At 44.8% G+C, this 18,779-nt stretch overlaps 1 long non-coding RNA gene across 1 annotated transcript in view; it reads left to right on the top strand.

The window, feature by feature from the left end:
* The window catches only part of LOC137470004 (uncharacterized), a 29,675-nt gene extending 11,112 nt beyond the window's left edge, over positions 1 to 18,563 (top strand). Inside the window, exon 3 of the long non-coding RNA XR_010996868.1 lies at positions 18,119 to 18,563. This is a non-coding gene — a long non-coding RNA (uncharacterized lncRNA). The remainder of the gene's footprint in view (positions 1 to 18,118) is intronic.
* The last annotated feature ends 216 nt before the right edge of the window (positions 18,564 to 18,779 follow it).

The following is an 18,779-nucleotide window of genomic DNA, read 5'->3' as shown; positions in this document are numbered from 1 at the left end:
AAAGCAATCCAGTAATTCCTGAAATAAAGGAAGTGTGGGAGGGGGGAGATGGGAGAGTCAAACCCTGCCTCGCAAGAGGCTCTTTCCTTGGGAAAGAAGTCAGCCACTATGTAAACAGAAGCAAAGGCAGGTAATGAAACAGGAAACAGGCCCTTAATCCTGCTCTCCTGGAGGTTTTGTGGCAAATCTGTAATTGCTGTCCATGGAGGGGTGGATCAGCCCGCTAGACCAGCAGCAAAGCCTTCTGATACTTTGGCAATTGCAGGCACTGCCATATTTCCAGCAAAGGTTTAGCTTTGTGGCTCAGGGAACCAGAACCCTGATTAATGACTTCCCCCCAGACAGCGAGGAATCACGTATTTTTCTCTTATCTGTTTTCCATTTAAAGATAAAAGTGGCAGTAGCTGCTTTTCTCTCTTGCAGCTAGGAGTAGTAGTTTACATACAATGTACAGATTAATACAGGAATAAGGCTCTCAGATGAAATCACCCCACATGCTAACACAGAGGGCTGCTGAGTAATCCCCCACAGGCACACAGATAAGTCTTGTAAGATAACATGGTAACCATCTGTGTATAAATTCTGACTTTCCTATAAAAATCCATTATTTTTCAATTTCCCTGGAGTTTACACACGTGCACTGCCATTGTCTGGAGATAAGCCCACACAATTGTTTGAGAGGAAATCATTGGTGCAGGTAAAATGTCCTGTGGTGAACTTCTCAAAGTCTGCTATGCTTTACTTCCTTTTTATCTTTAGAGTTCAAGTTCTGAACTTTCTGTACAACTGTCTTCTCCAAGGCTCAGTGGTTTTTACAGTTCAAAGATTTAGGGGTTCAGCTGGAGGCATTTTTCTGTTGGTTCTTTTTTGAAACGCTTTCCTCAGAAGTGTCTGTTGCATGCCTGCAGCTGAGAGGCACATACAGTGTGGAAAAAGTCCTGTCCTTAGTCTGGAATGTTGCTGCTTCTTCAAAATCAAGCATGGTTTCCTCATAATACTTTCTTTTAATGTTTCCTTTCATAATGCGTGACAGGAGGCTTTCCCTTTTTTTGGTCTTTGTAGGACCACAACCCTCTTCATTCTACAAATCCTCCCCTCTTTGCTTTCTAGGAACCTTATGGGGGTGTTTAGGGCTCACCCTTTAATGCTTTCTAGGTTTTGCTTTCTAGGCTTCTCCCCCTGCTTTTTGATTTCTTGGGATTTTCCCCAGTTTGTAGGAACCCATTCATTTTGCTTTATAGAAATTCTGCTTTTTAGCACTGCTCCTTGATGCTTCCTGGGACTATTTGATGTTGTCTCGGATTCCTGGGATGCATCTGTAATAATTGTCCACATTTTCTAAGATCACACCAGTTTAGTCTCTAAGACATCCCACCCCAGGAACTTTCCAGGCTGATTATGCTTCCCCCCATGTCTCTGGGGAGCCCCAATGTCTTCTTTCCCTATCCATTTCCTAGGAATGTTCCCATCCCATCCCAGAGAATTTCTGCTCTGCTTTCCAGCAATTCCTCATTGCTGTCTAGGACTGCCTACATAGAAGGAAGTCCTCTGAACTTCCTAAGAGGAGTTCCTAATTTGCTTTGTAGAAATGCTTTATTTGCTTTCTTGTGGTTTGTCCTTGCTTCTCCAGGGATGGTCCCTTTTGAGGAAATGTTGATTTTCTTTCTGGCAATTCCCTGTTTGTCTTTCCAGATTCCCTCCATATCTTTGCAGGAAATCCCCCAGTTGCTTTTTGTCACTTCCTTTGTTAATAATCCCCCCTTGTCTTCTAGGAAGCCTCCTCTTTTTGATAAATTCAGTCTCATACCTGGGAATTCTTCTCTACTTTCAGGGAATTCCCTACTGTGCTTTCAAGGAATTTTCTCTTTTAATTCCAGCAGTTCCCCAGTGCTACCTGGAAAGTCCAGTACTCTTTCTAGATTTATAAACCAGTTTTCTTAGAGGGTTTATTTTGCTCTTCTACTTGCTTTGAATTCTCTGCTGCTGTTGAGAATTTAGTGCTTGCATTTCTTAGAAGTCCTCATGTATTTTCTAATAATTCTCTTCTTCCTTTCTAGGACACTTTTTTTTTTTTTGAAAGCTGCCAACGTGACACTTCTAAGCAGCTGACCTGCTTTTAAAACTCTCCTTTAGCTTTTAGAGTTAAAAGTCGTTGGTGTTTTTAATAAAAGGTGGCTCAGAGAACAAGTAAAGACCAGGATATCCTCATTGCCAAAGAAGTGGAGAAGCAAGTCTCAAAAGTCATTTGCAGACAGATTCTCCGTGATTTGAACTGGAATTCCTTCATGCCAGTGAAAGTGTGCATGCCATACTGGTTTTGTAAGTACCTCCACCTCCAATGTAACTTGAACCCTAGCCGGGGCATGTCAGATGGTAGAGTTAAGAATGCAGCCTTTTTAAACAAAAAGTGGAATCTCCTTTTTCTTCCTGCAGCTGCTTTGCACATTAAGAAGGCTTTGCTGGCACAGCAGTGCCAGCCAAGGTGACAGCTTGGCTTTGGCACAGAGGCAGAACTCTGCAGCATGAGCCTCAGCTGCCCAGTGATTAGTGCTCACCGACACCCAGCCCTTTCAGGCTGCATTAATCTTAGCAGGATTTGTGGAATCTGAGCAGCTAAGTAAATAAGATGCTCAAAGAGCTACGCCTCAGGGTGGGAACTCTGTACAAAAGCATAGCATCTCTTAATTTTCTTTTCTGAGGTACAATGGGATGTTATCTTGCTGTAGCATGAGGGTCAAACAGAAATTATTCACAAGCCCCGAAACCAAAATGGAAAAAGCTTAGGACTTTAATGCAATATCAAAATCCACTGGTTTTTGAAAACCTGAACCTCATAGTACAAAACCATAGCACGTTTAAATGTTTTCCTTTTTTTTTTTTTTTTTTTTTTTTTTTTGTCTCTCATTACTGCAGACATTTAACTTGAAATCAGCAAATGACAGTGAGAAATGTCAAGGCAACTTGTTTGTTGCTTACCTGATGCAGTTTAAGTGATGCTGACATCACACACTGACCACACTGTCAGCTAAAGATACGTTTTAGTTCATCCACCACTGTCAGCAAAGCATTCCCTTATCATCTTTCTCAGCTATGTTTGGATATCATTAAATTATTCAGGCTTCAGGTTGTTTAATCTCTCAGGTCGCTGCCACCAAGAGAGATAAAGGTTTATTAAGAGTGCACGTACGATGACGTCGGGGGCAGAAAACTGGATGCAGAGTGTTAGTGGAGCTTATCTTCACGCGTGGAGCCCTTGCGGGCGATGGGGAAGGGCAGCAGGAGCGCGCACGGGCGGTTGGCTCCTGCAGCGGGCTTGGCTCGCTCGTCCCGGCTGCCCCAGCGAGGCGCACGGCAGCTCGGCACGGCCGTCCGCTCTGCCCGCCTGGCGCTGCCGGCGCTCCCAGGAGCGCCGGGGACACTGCCACTGCGGGGACACTGCGGGGACACTGCGGGGACACTGCGGGGACACTGCCACTGCCTGGGGAAACTGCCACTGCCTGGGACACTGCAGGGACACTGCCGCTGCCTGGGGACAGGGACACTGCCTGGGGACAGTGCCGCTGCCTGGGGACAGGGACACTGCCACTGCCTGGGGACAGGGACACTGCCACTGCCTGGGGACAGTGCCGCTGCCTGGGGACAGGGACACTGCCACTGCCTGGGGACACTGCGGGGACACTGCCTGGGGACACTGCCACTGCCTGGGGAAACTGCCACTGCCTGGGACACTGCAGGGACACTGCCGCTGCCTGGGGACAGGGACACTGCCTGGGGACAGTGCCGCTGCCTGGGGACACGGACACTGCGGGGACACTGCCACTGCCTGGGGACAGGGACACTGCGGGGACACTGCCGGTGCCGGGGACACTGCGGGGACACTGCCGGTGCCGGGGACACTGCCACTGCCTGGGGACACTGCCACTGCCTGGGGACAGGGACACTGCGGGGACACTGACACTGCCACTGCGGGGACACTGCGGGGACACTGCCACTGCGGGGACACTGCCGGGGACACTGCCACTGCCTGGGGTGACACTGCCGCTACCTCCACAATGAAGTTTAAAAACCTAATTAAAAAAAAAAGAGTGAGATTTGCCGATAATAGACCTCAAAGAAAGACACACAGTGTCATGAGATTTGCGATTAAAAGTGGGGTAACGTGCCGTTGTTAGCTTTGCATGTGTATTCCTTTGGGTTTCAAATAAAACCAGCACCTGTCTAGAAATCTAATTGCTTAGGCTTTTGTTCATTTAATTTAGCCCTCACTTCTTGCCTCCCCATGGCTGATGCTGTGACCTTGCTCACTGCCATAGGCAGGGCTGCTCACAGACACGTGCGCAGGATCAGTGCAAGCCCATTTCTCTGGCCTGCTGCAGTTTTAGGTCTTCTAGGTACGGGAAGTAATTTCCTCCTCATCCGTTACTAATGTAAAATCACTGGAAAAGTCAATATTTAATTAAAAGTGGAGAAACAACAGGACAGCTACACCCTAAGCTGTAACAAGTTTTGGTCACATTTCACCCAGACATCAGCATTTCGTGCTGAGCTCTCAGCGGGTGACATGCCTGAGCAGATCAGCAGTAATTCCACCTAATGAAGTGGGTAATTCAGGTAAGTGGTCAACCAGACAAGTGAGACATCATTTTTAATTGCCATGAGAAATGTTTGCACCCTTGCATGCATCAGAGGGCTGTGATAGGACAGGAGACTTTGAGAAGGGGTGTTCAGCAAAACAAGCCTATGGCTTTCTCACAACTTAAAAAACCAGTCAAATAAATGTCTTTCGAACAGGTGCTAAAGAACATTTGTGCTGAGCTTTCTGTAAAGCACCTGAGGTTTCTCACCTTGCAAGGAAATGGCCCTGGAGAGCTTTGTGGAGACAATGGCTTCTGTGTGGGAGTGCAAACCATTACATATCAATGGCATAATTTGTCATTGGGTGATTAGTGCAGCACACCCCCGTGGTGACAACCAAACGCTTGGCACGTTCCTAGGAGCGGAGATTTCCTGCAAGGTGGCAGGGAGGAAGGAGGGAGAGCAGTGAAATGTTACCCTGGAGGAAAGCAGCTCCTTGGTATTAAAGCATTACAAACAAGTGCCAGTCTCCTGCTTCAGACCAAGGCTGCTTGTGAACCACATCAGACTCCCTTCCTGTGTCAGGTTCTGTGTGTAAATTAAGAATTGATTATAGGGAAAAAGATAAAGCTGAAAATGACTCTGTATGGATCTGAGCACTGCTTGCCTGCAGACAAAAATATTTGTTTCATGTTGAATCAGGTCCCTCAGATCCGGCCTGGCAGCCAAGGACAAAGAACAGCTCTGAGGTGGGTTACTGTAATCATTTGCAATCGTCTTGATGTCCTATTTAAACAATTAATATTCCTAAGGTGAACCCTCAATATGCCTTCCCGCTGAGCCCTTTAACTCTTTTCTCTCTCCAGCAGCTGGAAGTTGACTCAGGGAGGTTGTGAGTTCAGGCTTTGGGGGACTGCAGAGCTCTTGCTGCTGTCACACTGCTGCTGCTGTAAATGATGGGTGGAGGAATGATGGCTGCTGCAATCAGTATTCAAAATGTTTGTCTACAAGCTGAGTGACTCATTAATTACAGGCTATAAAATGCTACATTGCTTCTCCTGTCCGCCTCAATCTAATTTGCAGGCATTTAGCTCAGCCTTCTCCAGACAACACACTGATGCAGAGAGTGAAAAAATACACAGTGACATCACTGTTATAGCTCTGCCAAGTTGCTTCATCCTTGAAATGATCCCACAGGTGGAGAGGTAAAATATAAAACTAAAGTAAGGGGACGAATTATCGTGGGCAGTTTCTGATGGGTGAGGATTGTTTGTCCTTCTTCCCGGCACACTTCTTTGCAAGTGGCATTACTCTTTCATCACAGGCAGATAAAACTGGGTTTGATCTTGTTGGTTACTACATGTTGTCAGATCTTTTTATTTTGCCTTCAGTATCTCTGAGGAAGGAGATTCCACAGCACCTCTAGGCAACCTGCTCCACTGCTTGACCACTCACAGTAAAAAGCTGGTTCGTGATTTTAGGTGGAATTTCATGTCTTTTGTGTCCCTTCTGTCTCGCCCTGTCACTGAGCACCACTGACAACAGCCTGCTTCCCTCTTCTCCAGGCTGACCATTCTCAGCTCTCTCAACCTCTTCTTGTATGGGAGATGCTGCAGTTCTTTCCTCATATTTCTAGCCCTTTGTTGAAATTACTCCTTGTAGATTGTGCTTTTTTCCTTTCTCGTTAAGTCCAAGGAAGCTTATGTGACGTGGTTAATTAATGTCTATGAAAGCAGCTGAAAACTTGGGGGGAGATAATTTTTAATTCAGTTGTTACTCAGAAACCTTGAGCACTGAGGTTTGTCCTCAGAGAACCCTCGCCTGACAAGATGCTGTCCAACAGGAAAAATGCCTACAGAGGTGCTCCTGCAGTAAACCAAGAAAGTCTAGTCAGAGGTGAATGCTGAGAAAAAATATTGCTCCAAATATTCTCTATGGATTCTTAGATGAACAGAAGGTACTAAAGTCAGCAAGTCTTTATTTATCACCTGAGATGTGTGGTTGTGTGAGCCTGCACAGGGAGAGTTCATGCTGGTAAATCTGCAGATCCAGAGCTTCACCCCCACAGGGCTGTGCTGTCACACATTCAGGAGATCTGACTCCTTAGGGTGAATACAATTTTCTTTGAATCTTAGTTTCAATCAGCAACACATATGGAGATGCTAAAAGATCTCTGGGACAGCTCTTCCTGTGTTCAGCCGTCTCCAAACAAACAAGCAAACAAAACCACCAACAAAAACCCAAAAACCAAAACCAAAAAACCAAACAGAATACCTCTTACGTTCTCTAAGATGAGAAAAAGGAACTTTTTTCCTTTCCATTTCCACAGCAGGCTCTGTGTGCTGACATTCTGGTAAGAAGTTTCTTCAAGTAGGAAATGTTCAAGTGGATCCACTGACAGTTTTGGAAGTGCAGTTAAAAGGCAGTAGAAGATTTTGAAGGGTAAGAAAAGTGCTTGGGAAACAGTATGAGAATTGCTATATATAAATAATGTTTTTCTCTGAATGGATTTTTACAGCTAGACTTAGAGGAGCCAGGCTGAATTCAGGCCCAGCTGGACAAACAGACTAAACTGATAAAATGTCCTTTAAGATAAACTCATGGCAACCTTTGGTTGTAACCTCCAAAGTGGGACAAGAAGAGATGCTCCGAGAAGCTTTTCCAGTCTAATTTGCTCTCATATGTGCCAATCTCTCTCGCTTAATAATAAAACTTCAAAAAAACCCCAACAACTAAAACCATCCAACCTTTTCCCTCTGAGAAAAAACAGCTCCAACTGAGAAATCCTCAAGTCATCTAAGGGACAAATTCTGTCTTTTGTATTGTTTTGGATTTTATAGAACAGTGCGTGGTTTAACACCCCACTTCATTGCCTAGCAGTCCTATGAATTTCCAAAGAAGAGAGAAAAAATATCATCTCTTCCACTTACCTGGGTTATTTCAGCTTGTTATCCAAACTTATCTCCAGTTTTTGTCCTCATGAACTTTAAGGTGGGGATGGTTTGAGTAAAACCCATTTCCCAGCTGATTCCAGCAGTCCCCATTGCTTGCCTGCAGTAGCTCTGCAGTGAACACAAGGCTGTGTCATTCCTGCCCTTTGTGCTCACCCTCTTCCCAGCAAAACCGAAGCAGGCAGCAAGCAGATTTCCATACAAGTTCTAGAGGATTTTCCAAGGAAATAGCGCTGAAGTCACCATATGTAATCCCAAAGCAAAAGGCCTTGGACCAGTGCTGTCTGCTCACACCAGTGGGAGTCTTCCACCTGCCTGGCAAACTCTGGGTGCAAGGCAGGGCTGGGCCCAGAATTCTTCATTTCAGTCAGCTGAACTAATTCCCAGTGGGCAGGAAAATTTCCTCAAGCCCAATCATTCTGGTTTTTATAAGACATTAACACTCTCTTGATGTCACTGGCATTGCATTTTCAGAAACACTCAGAAGTCAGACACTACAGAGAGTGGAAACCACAAAGGCAGGTAAAAAAAGAAGGCAAACTTTCCACTCTGCCAAATCCAGCTGGAATAATACCCAGGCTGCATCTTTCCCTGGGAATGTGAGCAGCCAGCATTGGTCTCTGTTTGCTGTATTAAAAATACCCATGTCTCTTGTATATGACTGAATGGGAACAATGGACTCTGAAGCCAGGATTACAGGCAGTGAAATGCTGTTTTTTTGGTCTAGGACAGGGTTTCCTATGCCATATTCTTGATGCTTTTCCTCTTGTGGGTTGGGCTGTATGTCAGAGATCTATTTCATCCACAGCTGTACACAAAAGTAGAAAGGGAGCACTGAAATTTTTCCATCCTAGCAGCAACCCCCTGAGGTGGAAATTCCTGTTCCAGAGCTGTTGAGAGGCAGGTTGGCTCTGTTTGGTGTCTAAAAACCACCTGTAGCTACCTGATGACTGCTCAGCTGCGTGCAGTCCTTGCTGTGAAATAGCAGAAATTAATGGAGCATAACTTGATTAGTTCAGTCCCTTCCCCCAGCAATAACTTTGCTGAATGCTGTCTAAGAATGCAGTTTATGCAGCACCTTCTAAAAGGCTAAAAAATGTGTGACATTTCAATGCATTTTATGCATGTGATGTTTTCAGCCACTGCTAACAGATGATGTCAGGGCTGTGGAGAAATGTCTATCAGCCCAATGCATGTCTGCTGTGCAACATGTGAATTAAAAAAGAGTCACAAAGTCAAGTGTGTGTAGCAGCAAATACGGAAGTGAAAGATGATGGTGGGGATAGATGAAATCAAGTGTCTGTCATTATTTATAGTTTAGCAGTGTTGTTTTCTGAGTGTTTTTGGAGAAAAACTTGGAAGGTGAGGGGGCAGCCAGGGTGATTACTTCAGTTTGAATAACAACAGTACCCAAATGTGCAGCGTAAAATCCCTTTTTGTGAGCCTCATCACACTTGGAAAATTATTTGTGTGGCTCCTCATTGTGAACCTCTTGATCATGGGGAGCAGCATTGATATGTGGCTCAGAGGTTGAAAGAAGGAGAACAAAGACAGTGCTGGTAAGAAATGGATGAGACAGGAACAGCAGGTAATGAAGAGGAACACAGCAGATAGGAGGCTTTAGATCATTTAAAGCATAATAGATGAGAAAGATAGTTCACTGTAGATAAATGTGCAATAATGATGACTATGATGAATCCTTTTCAATCCAGATTCTGTGTTTCACAAAACAGAGCTTTAAAAATAAAACCACCAAAACTTAGGAGTCAAAAGGCAGAGCTCTGTGTGCTGCTAACGAACAGCAAACAGGAGGAGGATGAATATCTACAACAGCAAACAGGAGGAGGATGAATATCTACGTGGAGAATGGTGCTGCTGGTGGGGATTGGGATCCAGGGTGCTCAGGGGTGGGGTAAAACAAAAAGGAAGAAAGAAGAAGGGGAGGGGGACTGAACCCAGTGGCGAAATAAAAAGGTCAGCTAACTGAAAAATGAGAAGTTTGGAATAGTCTGTGTGTGCAGACTTTTGATGTCAAGACAAATGATTTGGTCCTGGAAGTGTTTCTCTCATCTTATTGCTGGTGGTTATATTTTGAAAGCAGCTATATTACATGTGTTTAGAAGGCAAGTGTCTTGGTTTAAGACAATTTAAGGAATACACTCTGAAATCAGTCACCTCCCCTTAGTTTTAACCAATCCCTTTCCACCAATAAGGAGAAACAAATATGAATAGATTGAAGTGAAAAAAAAAAAGTTTACTAAAAAAATGAAACAGCAACAGGCAAAAAATAACAATAAATGATCACTAGAAACAAAACTGGACTGAGATAAACTGGACAACTTTGAATGAATCGGTTAAAGTACAATCACACTTTCTAGCTGGGGAGTGGGGACGACAGGAACTTCTAGCCTATAGTCAGGAGCTGGATTTTTTTTTAGGCTGACTTTGTCAGCTTTTGACTCTCTCCTTTTATGAAGAAGGGGCAGCTTTGTATATCTAGATAATACTTATTACATAATTATTACAACTGACTTGCTGATCTATTTGTAATTCTGTCTCTTGTGCACTGGAGCCTGTGTCACAGGGCACACTATTTCATGGGAGAGCTTTAAAATGAGCTGTTAAAATGTGATGGACAGAACATACACACCTGTTATTCCATATTTTATAGCCATCTTGAAGGTCAAATGAAAATCTGGTGAGTCCTTTCTGAGCTATTTGTCTGCTCCATTTCACAGTACATGTGCTTGTCTTTTTATTATCCTATTATACTGTTTTACTATACTATTATTGCTTGAAATTAGTAAAGACATAAGAGAGAGGGTTTAGTATCCCAAATGCAATCTTTGCAACTTGGATTTTTACACTGATAAAAAAGACTCCACGACCACAAATGCCTTTAGAAAATAATGGTGCTCCAATGGAAATGTCTTTCTATCAAAGGAAAAACATCTTTATCCACCACTTAGGAACCCGTGTCAGCTTTTAGCAAATGAACCAGCACATGTCAAAAAGAAATACAGGAGGCACGGAAGTGTGAGAACTCTTGGCACAACAGGCCTTTCATTTCTCTAATTAATATCAAAGAAACAAAGAAATAGATATTAACAGTGGTTTTGTTAACAGGCAGAGGTGATAGAAGATTTTTTCATGTGCTCAGGGGGGATAAAGCTTGGTTGAGCTCTTGTTCCTAGCCCTCATCTCCTCTGAACTGCAGTTTCTCATGGGAGTGGCCTCTGCTGTGGGATTCTGTGTGCAAGGAATGATGCAGCACCCTGCTCTGTGCTTGTCTTTAGGAGTAGGATAACATGAAGTTTTCAAGCAGCTCATTCTCTTGTCACGTCCAGAGCTGCTGAACAGCTGTTCAGGCTTTACTCTGTGCCAGAGATGGGCTGGGAGCACAAGTGGAAGTTTCCTTTGGAAGCACTGGCTGTGATATCAGTTTGAGTGGGGTCAGAGGATCTCCCGACCAGCTGGGAAAATTCTGAAGGACAAGAGTGTGGGGCTGTGCCTCTAGATCTTGGTTAGAGCTGTTGGTCCAACCACGCTCTGTAAATGGCTTGAAGGAGGTCAGAAATTCAAAAATGTGTTTTGATGTGGAGAGGCAAATAATGTTCATACTCTCAAAGCCTGAAATGTCAGAGTAAGAATCTCTGCCCATTACTGTGGGGGTATCTTAAAATCTCTCCCTGCTTCCTTTACACTGTGATTATTTCCTTCCTGTTTATGTGAAATGCAAGACATTTAGCATCCATTTCTTTGGAGCTGGTGGTCTGTCGATATTCTCTTGGTTTAACTCTCCATTCTTCTGTCTTTTCTCAGAAACACTTTTCTTCTCATGCTGATGCTGGCGATGTGCTTCTGTGGAGGAAGGATTATGAGCACTTGGGCATTATCTGGGCTGCATCCTTACAGATGCCTCAAGACCCTGGACACAGGGCGCAAGGCATGTTCAGAGAGAACATGATTGCCCTCATTTCAGCTTTTCTGGTAAAGAGTCATATCTAAAGTTAAAAGCTGAGAATTGTCTGCTCTGAAAAGTCCAACCTTTGATCTTTTTTAGGTCTTATCCTGTGGAGTCCTGCTATTTTGATGACTTATGGTGATAACCTAGTTCCACATAAAGGGCTCTTAACCTGAATAATCAGTTACCTAGAGATGCACCAAACCAGCTTTTGGCATTTGCGAAAGGGTCAAAAAAATCTCACACTGGTAAATATTTTAAATTAGGAGTCCTAAGGGTGTGGATATGAAGACACTGAGAATATTTTCACAGTGCCCTGATAAATGAGCACTGCTAGGATGGTTGTGGCAATTGGTCCTTTAGCACAACAAACTCGTGTGCTTGGATATGTTGTTAATCTGGATGCTTATAAAAATTTTCTAGGAGATAACTTTCCACCCTGTAGGAGGGAATTTACTAACTGTAATCCAGAGAATTTTATCCGTTTGTAATAGATCCGTGGTGTTTTGCTGTCCACAGTTTTCCATCATACGACTGAGCTGAAATCTTTGCTCTACTCAGAGAGAAGAGAAGCAATTATTAGGTATTTGTTCCTTTACGGCAGAGCCACACACTGACAGTGGAAGTGGAACTGAAGCACTGCAGGAGTAAGAGCCCGTTTTTAGAGGGGCAGAGAGTGGCCTGAAGGATGTGCTGTCACTGATGGAGAGACAGGAGGCACTTCATGGCATCTGAGCTGGGCACTGTCAGCTGAGGCAAAGCTCCCACTTCATTCATGAGTTCATAGGGGATCATTTTTGGAAGAGGGGATAGTGATGTGTGTATCAAATGTTCTTCTTCTCCCTGGCAGGACAAATTTTATGATTACAGATGGGCCATGCTGGAGTTGCCACGCACTTCTAGCAAATAACATTGGATATTAGTGATTCTGCCTGGTCTGCAGGAAGCAGCTCAGAGCTGCAATTCTGCAGAATCACTGCATATTCCATATCCTTACAGTCCTAAATTGGAGTCTTTCTGACTTGGAAATTAGATCCCCAGTGCTGCACATGGTGCCAGAGTGATTATTTGTCCCACAGCAAAATGGGAATAAACTTGTGGCAATGTGGTTTCTTTCTCATGTTGTCTGTATTTATAGATATGTAGATTTATAGCAGCTATTTTAGTATGAGATATGGGCTAGAAGTGTTTTGGGGCCTTTAAAAAAAGGCTGATATGTGAAAGGCTGAGGGATATGGAAAGCAATACTTCCAAAGACAGCAATGCAGTTGTGGGAGAGAGAAGCTAGATAACACAAAACACTTAAAATGATGATGCACCACAATCAGAAAGTCTTTCCAAAGGGGTAATGGGAGAGGAATAGTAATGTGGGTTGTCTGTGGCAAAAGGAGATCTGTGATGGGCCTCAGAAAAGATCCCCAGTGCAGGAAGCACGGTCCAGGACCACCAGGAAGGAAAGGAAACATACAGGAGCAGGTAGTGAGAGAATGCAGGGTAGAAAATGGATTGCTGGTGCCAGACACTATTGCAGCAGAATTATCATTGGGCTGGAGCTGTGGAAGTGTCAGCAGGAGCCTTTAACCACAGCGCTGGATGCAGGAAGATGAGCAAATGCAACGACCCTGAACTGCAGTTCTAATGCCTTTGTTCAGTAAACTTTGCTTTCTGGATGGTAAAAAAAAAAAAAAAAAGGAAAAGAAAAAGAGCTTTTATTTTCCACTCCACCTTTAAACTCTAAAAGAATAGCACGTTCCCACCTTTTATACTGCACTATAAACTGTGGAAGTACCATCTCCTCCCCTTTTCCTGAGTCTTTTTCATGTCAGAGCCCTCTCCTTTGAACGGACTCTTCCATAAAGAAAGGAGAGCTCCGAGTCACCTGCTGGTTTTACCTCTGTCATTGGCTATACCGGGCTCCTTCTCCTGAAATGCTCTCTGGATCTTTCAGCCACCTTTCTTCTGGTGGGTGATGTCACGCCAGGAAGAAAGAAGCCGCGTGTGAGACAGCAAGAGTGGGGCTAAAATAAGCAGCAGGGTCTGACTTCCCTTCAGTCCCTTAATTCTGTTTGCACCTCCCAAAGGTGCAGCTTTCCCATCAGCACTGCTGGTAGTACCTGCTACCAGAGGGAGCAATACAGAGGGAAATCAGGAGGTGTTATGTCAGTGCAGTTCTTGCTCTCTTCTCCCACAGCACGGGGAGCCTGCATTGTTCTGCGTTGTAAATGCAGGTGAGCCCAGTGGGAAGAAATGCTGATGTGTGACTCCAGCTCAGAAATTGAATGAGTTCTTTATTAGAACTATGCTATAATACATTGATATACTGTTTAAAGGAGATACTAACACTACAAACCTACTTGTTCTCACTACCATATCTAACTCCTCACAACTCGTGACCCTCTCTGAGAGTGCAGCCACAGGTGGGTTGGATTGGCCATCAGCTCAAACAATCCTCACCAGAATCCAACCAAGCAGTCACCCCAGGTGAACAATTCTCCAAGCACATTCCACATGGGAAAAACAAGGAGCAGAAATAGAAATTGTTTTCTCTTTCTTCTCTCTGTGCTCCTCTATGAAAAATCCTGAGAAAGAGAGCAATGTGCTGCCACAGTTCTGCTCACCTGTGATGGCAGCTCCTTTGCATGCACAGTATTTGACTTTTATTCTGTGCTGTTTGCTGTGGTTAGTGCTTGAAACCAAGGAATTTCTCAGAGCTGGTTAAGACCAGGCCTAAGTCCATGTTCATCAACTCTGTGAATGTCAAAACCCCTGAGTATGCCTTTCTGGTTCTTGCAGAGTATGATTTTTCAAGATGCATTCATAGAGTTGGAGGACACTCCTGTCTTTAATAGAGCAGCGCTTTTGAGAAGTGACGTTCAGGATATTTCTAATGAAATATAATAATTGTACCTTAATGCAGCAGCTGGATGCAGAACATTCAGCTGTACACACAGCTGAAGATATGCTACTGATATTTGAGTAGCTGGGTTTATTTGTACATGCCTTAGAAAGAAAACTTGTGTGGGATGATTTTTGGGAGAGTTGGCTGAATGAGGATAAAGAAAAAAATGTGTTGGGATGGGAAAATGGAGAGGAGTTAACTCAGCTGATGCTTCCCAGTCCTGTTTGTCTCCACTGCCCTGCATGGACTGATCACACTCTGCCTCCACCTGGAAGTGAAAAGAGCAGAACCACTTTTTTATGGCACTTGCAAACCACTTGTCTGACTTAGAGGCCCTGAGGTTTTTATAATTTCTATAAATACAATATTTGTATTTTATTTTTTCCTTCCGTTTTACACTGTTTCCTTCAGGCACTTTAACCTATTGAGTGAATGATCTAGTTCATTCTCTGACAAATCCTTCATGATGAAAACTGCTATGTTTTTTAGACCTTTTCTCTTATCTTTCCATCATGATACATCAATCTCTCTTTGCACTTCTTTTTGGTTTTTTGTTGTTGGTTTTATTTTTCCCCCCCTCAGGTTTGCATCCCTGGAAATGCATTCTCACTCAGGCCTCTTTCAGTTAATATAAAAATTAGGTTTTGCCTGACATTGGTTTCAAATAATTTACCTAAGGAGCAGAAATAATACCTGGAGCTAATTTCACTAATTTCACTGATATTACCCAGGGCTGCATATAAATCACTGTGTACATTTCGTTTCCCTGACCACTAATTTTGCTGTTCTCTCTAGAAGTGCTGACTGGGGCCAGAGAAATCATTATCCCAGACTTTCATGAGACACACTCTGTTATTTTTACTTGTAACAGGATCTATGATAAATTGAGTTCATTAACTTCAAGCCAGTCCCCAGCTCTTGATTTCTAATCAGTTTTTATTTTGCTTGGAGATCACTGGCTGCTAAAGCATAACATCAGTCTTCAATCAGAACTGAAATTAATCTCTCCTTTTAGAGCTGAGAGGCAAAGGCCCTTTTCTGAAGCTTGCCTGAAGGAGGTTTGGTTTTTATGCTCTTCATAACCTGCCTTCCATCAGAGGTTGCTGTCTCCAGAGTCCTGCCAGCAGAGCATTTTGTGCCAGAGTTCCTTACCCCACCACAGGCAGGGTCCTCTGTGCTATTCCAAGCAGTCTGAAGGGCTGATACCTTGGCATTTCCTGAAGTCAGAGGAGGGCAAACTCACAAGATTCACCTCAGCAATGGTAAGAGTGGCAGCTCTGGGAGGATGGATTGTAGGAGATTAGAGACAGTGCTGGAGGCATCTCACCCCTGAGGAGCTGCAGCTGTACCAATTACCAAAGAGTAGGAACAGCCTTGCCTTTAATGGGGCACAGCTGTGTCCAATAAGGATGGTCCAGAAAGGATGGGTGTTATAAAAGAGTGGGTTAGCTGCTCCAGAGGAGACTGGGAGTCAGTTGGCTGTGCTGCTGTGAGGAGCGAGGGTCAGGGTTCCTGTAGGGACTGTAAGGGTTGGTGTGTGCTGCAGTGAGGAGTGAGGGTCAGGGTTCCTGTAGGGACTGTAAGGGTTGGTGTGTGCTGCTGTGAGGAGTGAGGGTCAGGGTTCCTGTAGGGACTGTAAGGGTTGGTGTGTGCTGCTGTGAGGAGTGAGGGTCAGGGTTCCTGTAGGGACTGTAAGGGTTGGTGTGTGCTGCTGTGAGGGTCAGGGTTCCTGTAGGGACTGTAAGGGTTGGTGTGTGCTGCTGTGAGGGTCAGGGTTCCTGTAGGGACTGTAAGGGTTGGTGTGTGCTGCTGTGAGGAGTGAGGGTCAGGGCTCCTGTAGGGACTGTAAGGGTTGGTGTGTGCTGCTGTGAGGAGTGAGGGTCAGGGTTCCTGTAGGGACTGTAAGGGTTGGTGTGTGCTGCTGTGAGGAGTGAGGGTCAGGGTTCCTGTAGGGACTGTAAGGGTTGGTGTGTGCTGCTGTGAGGAGTGAGGGTCAGGGTTCCTGTAGGGACTGTAAGGGTTGGTGTGTGCTGCTGTGAGGGTCAGGGCTCCTGTAGGGACTGTAAGGGTTGGTGTGTGCTGCTGTGAGGAGCGAGGGTCAGGGTTCCTGTAGGGACTGGAAGGGTTGGTGTGTGCTGCTGTGAGGAGTGAGGGTCAGGGTTCCTGTAGGGACTGTAAGGGTTGGTGTGTGCTGCTGGGGACAGAAGGGTCAGGTGTGTGTGAGAGGGACAGGTAGAAGTCAGCCAGCCATGCAGAAGAAAGAGAAGGAGTCAGAGTTGTGAGGAGCTGCCTGTGGGAACTCCCGAGAGAAGGTAGGAAAGCCTTATGTGGATGATGAACTGTTGGTCAGTCAGTTGGTGCCGAGCACTGGCAGGCAGCATCTCCAAGCCCTCCGTGGGGCTGTGTGGTGACCGTGCAGTCACCAGAGGCAGGTGCTCCCTGTGTTTGCCATTGGCAGGTGATGGGCAGTGGAAGAGCTGAGCAGAAATGGCCCCAGCCTAAGCCAAGATTAGTGCTGGGATGTTCTTCCCATCCATTCTGGGGTCAGTCTGAAAACCCAAAGAGGCAAAGATGGGTCTGTTGCACTGAACACCGATGTGGGTTGGTGCAGGTGGTGGAGGAGACTCTACAGCCTTGGGAAATGCTGCAATATTTAGGTGAAAATTACTCAGTAGCTGGAAGGTTCAGTGTGGCTCCTTCTGCTGTCTTGAGGGCAATGCTGCTGTACACCAGTGCTGATCTAGTGCCTTTCTGTCCAGGGTAGGCAGATCCATCCCAAAGGGCCTGGAGCCATATCTGGGGAGCCTGTCTTGGCCAGCTGGATTCAAGTGCAGTGTTTCAGTACAGGCTGACTTTGGCTGCAATTTGCAGCAATTAACTAACACTGTCCTCTTTGCTGATAACACCTGCAAGGACCATAGTTTGAAGGGAAAAGTTTTCTCAGGACTTTCTTTATTGAGAAAGTTTGTTCTGGCTGGCCACCACGTGGGGGAAGCCCTCTGAGAGTTACACTGTAAGGATAAATAAGATTTAATGCTTCATTCAGTAGGATTTAAGATGGCTTTGTAAGATGCAGGATGAGTCTGCCTGCTCCTGAGGTAGGAAGGAGACAACCAGCTGCAGGTCATGGAAGTGGAGAGGACGTGATCAGGAGTGAGCAGCTGTTTCTGATCTATTGAGCAGCAAGATATCCTTGGTGCCAAGCACATGAGCCGAGCTGAATTTCTTGTAGCTGAGGCTGGCCTGGCAGGTTTTCACAGCCTCGTTTCCCCCTGGGTGCTCCTGACCTGGCACAGGAGAGCTGGGATGCTGCTGGCTCTGTCATTGCCTGTCTGCTGAAAGGTGATTTGAGAGACAGAGGCGCTCAGCTCTGTGACTCGAGCCAAATCCAATTCATTGAGGATTTGTGCTGCGTTCCTTGCTGTTGTAATTTAGCAGGGCTCTGTCTATTTAGTAGTAAATGTAGCTTTTTAGCCTCTAAAAAGCACCATTCCAGTAAGGTGCAGATGAAGCTGGCAGTCTGACAGCTTGGTCTGTAGCCCAATCACTAGTCCTTGGAAACAAAATAACCACTGTAAATTTCAGTGCTAAAAATGGCTGAAACAAAATATCTGTATGCTATACCTCTTTTAATATTACTGTGTTTATCAGTAGATAAATGGAAATGGATTTTCAGTATCTTGGATTATTGTTCTTTTCCCTTAACTGAGCTGTATGATTTTGCCCTAGGTCTTGGAGAAGGCTTTGCTGACCTCGGAGGATGTGAAAGGCCAATAGAACACGGTTGTGTGAGATGAGTTCTGTCTTCCTGGGGAGCAGAAAATGCATCTGAAGGTGGTAAGCCTGAGGAATGGTCTTGGTTTAAGGCAATTTGAAGACGTGGACACTCCAAAATGAGTTACCTGCCCTTAGTTTTAATCACTCCCTTTCCTCTATTATTACAGCATGATTATCTCAGAGCAAAAAGGTTTGGATTCCTTTTCCTGTGTAACTCCTCAGAGAAAGGGCACAGCCAGAAATTCTCATCAAGGAAAGCATCAGCTGTTTCAAAAATGATTAGATGCCTTCTATTGACACACACTTAATCCCTGCTCTTATTGTCCTATCTCTTGTGTGTGGGAATCAGAAAAGTCTTATTTATTAATATTTCAGACACGCTATAGTTGTGACCAGATGAAATCAGGAGAGACTGTTAGGCTTTCATAACTTACAGAACAGAAGTATTTAGGCCATTAGCTAGGAAAAAGGTTTAGATTTTTCACTGCCCTGGCAAGTTAAAAGGTCTTTGTATCCAAGAGAGCTGGAAGATCCCGAGATAGAGGAGTTTTACTAATTCTGTGGTGAAGGGCAAGGAACATTTCCTTAATAAAGACCAAATTTTTTTTTTTTT

The sequence above is a fragment of the Anomalospiza imberbis genome, chromosome 3, assembly GCF_031753505.1.
Source record: "Anomalospiza imberbis isolate Cuckoo-Finch-1a 21T00152 chromosome 3, ASM3175350v1, whole genome shotgun sequence".
Lineage (NCBI taxonomy): Eukaryota > Metazoa > Chordata > Aves > Passeriformes > Viduidae > Anomalospiza > Anomalospiza imberbis.
This window is presented reverse-complemented; position numbering and strand designations above follow the sequence as displayed.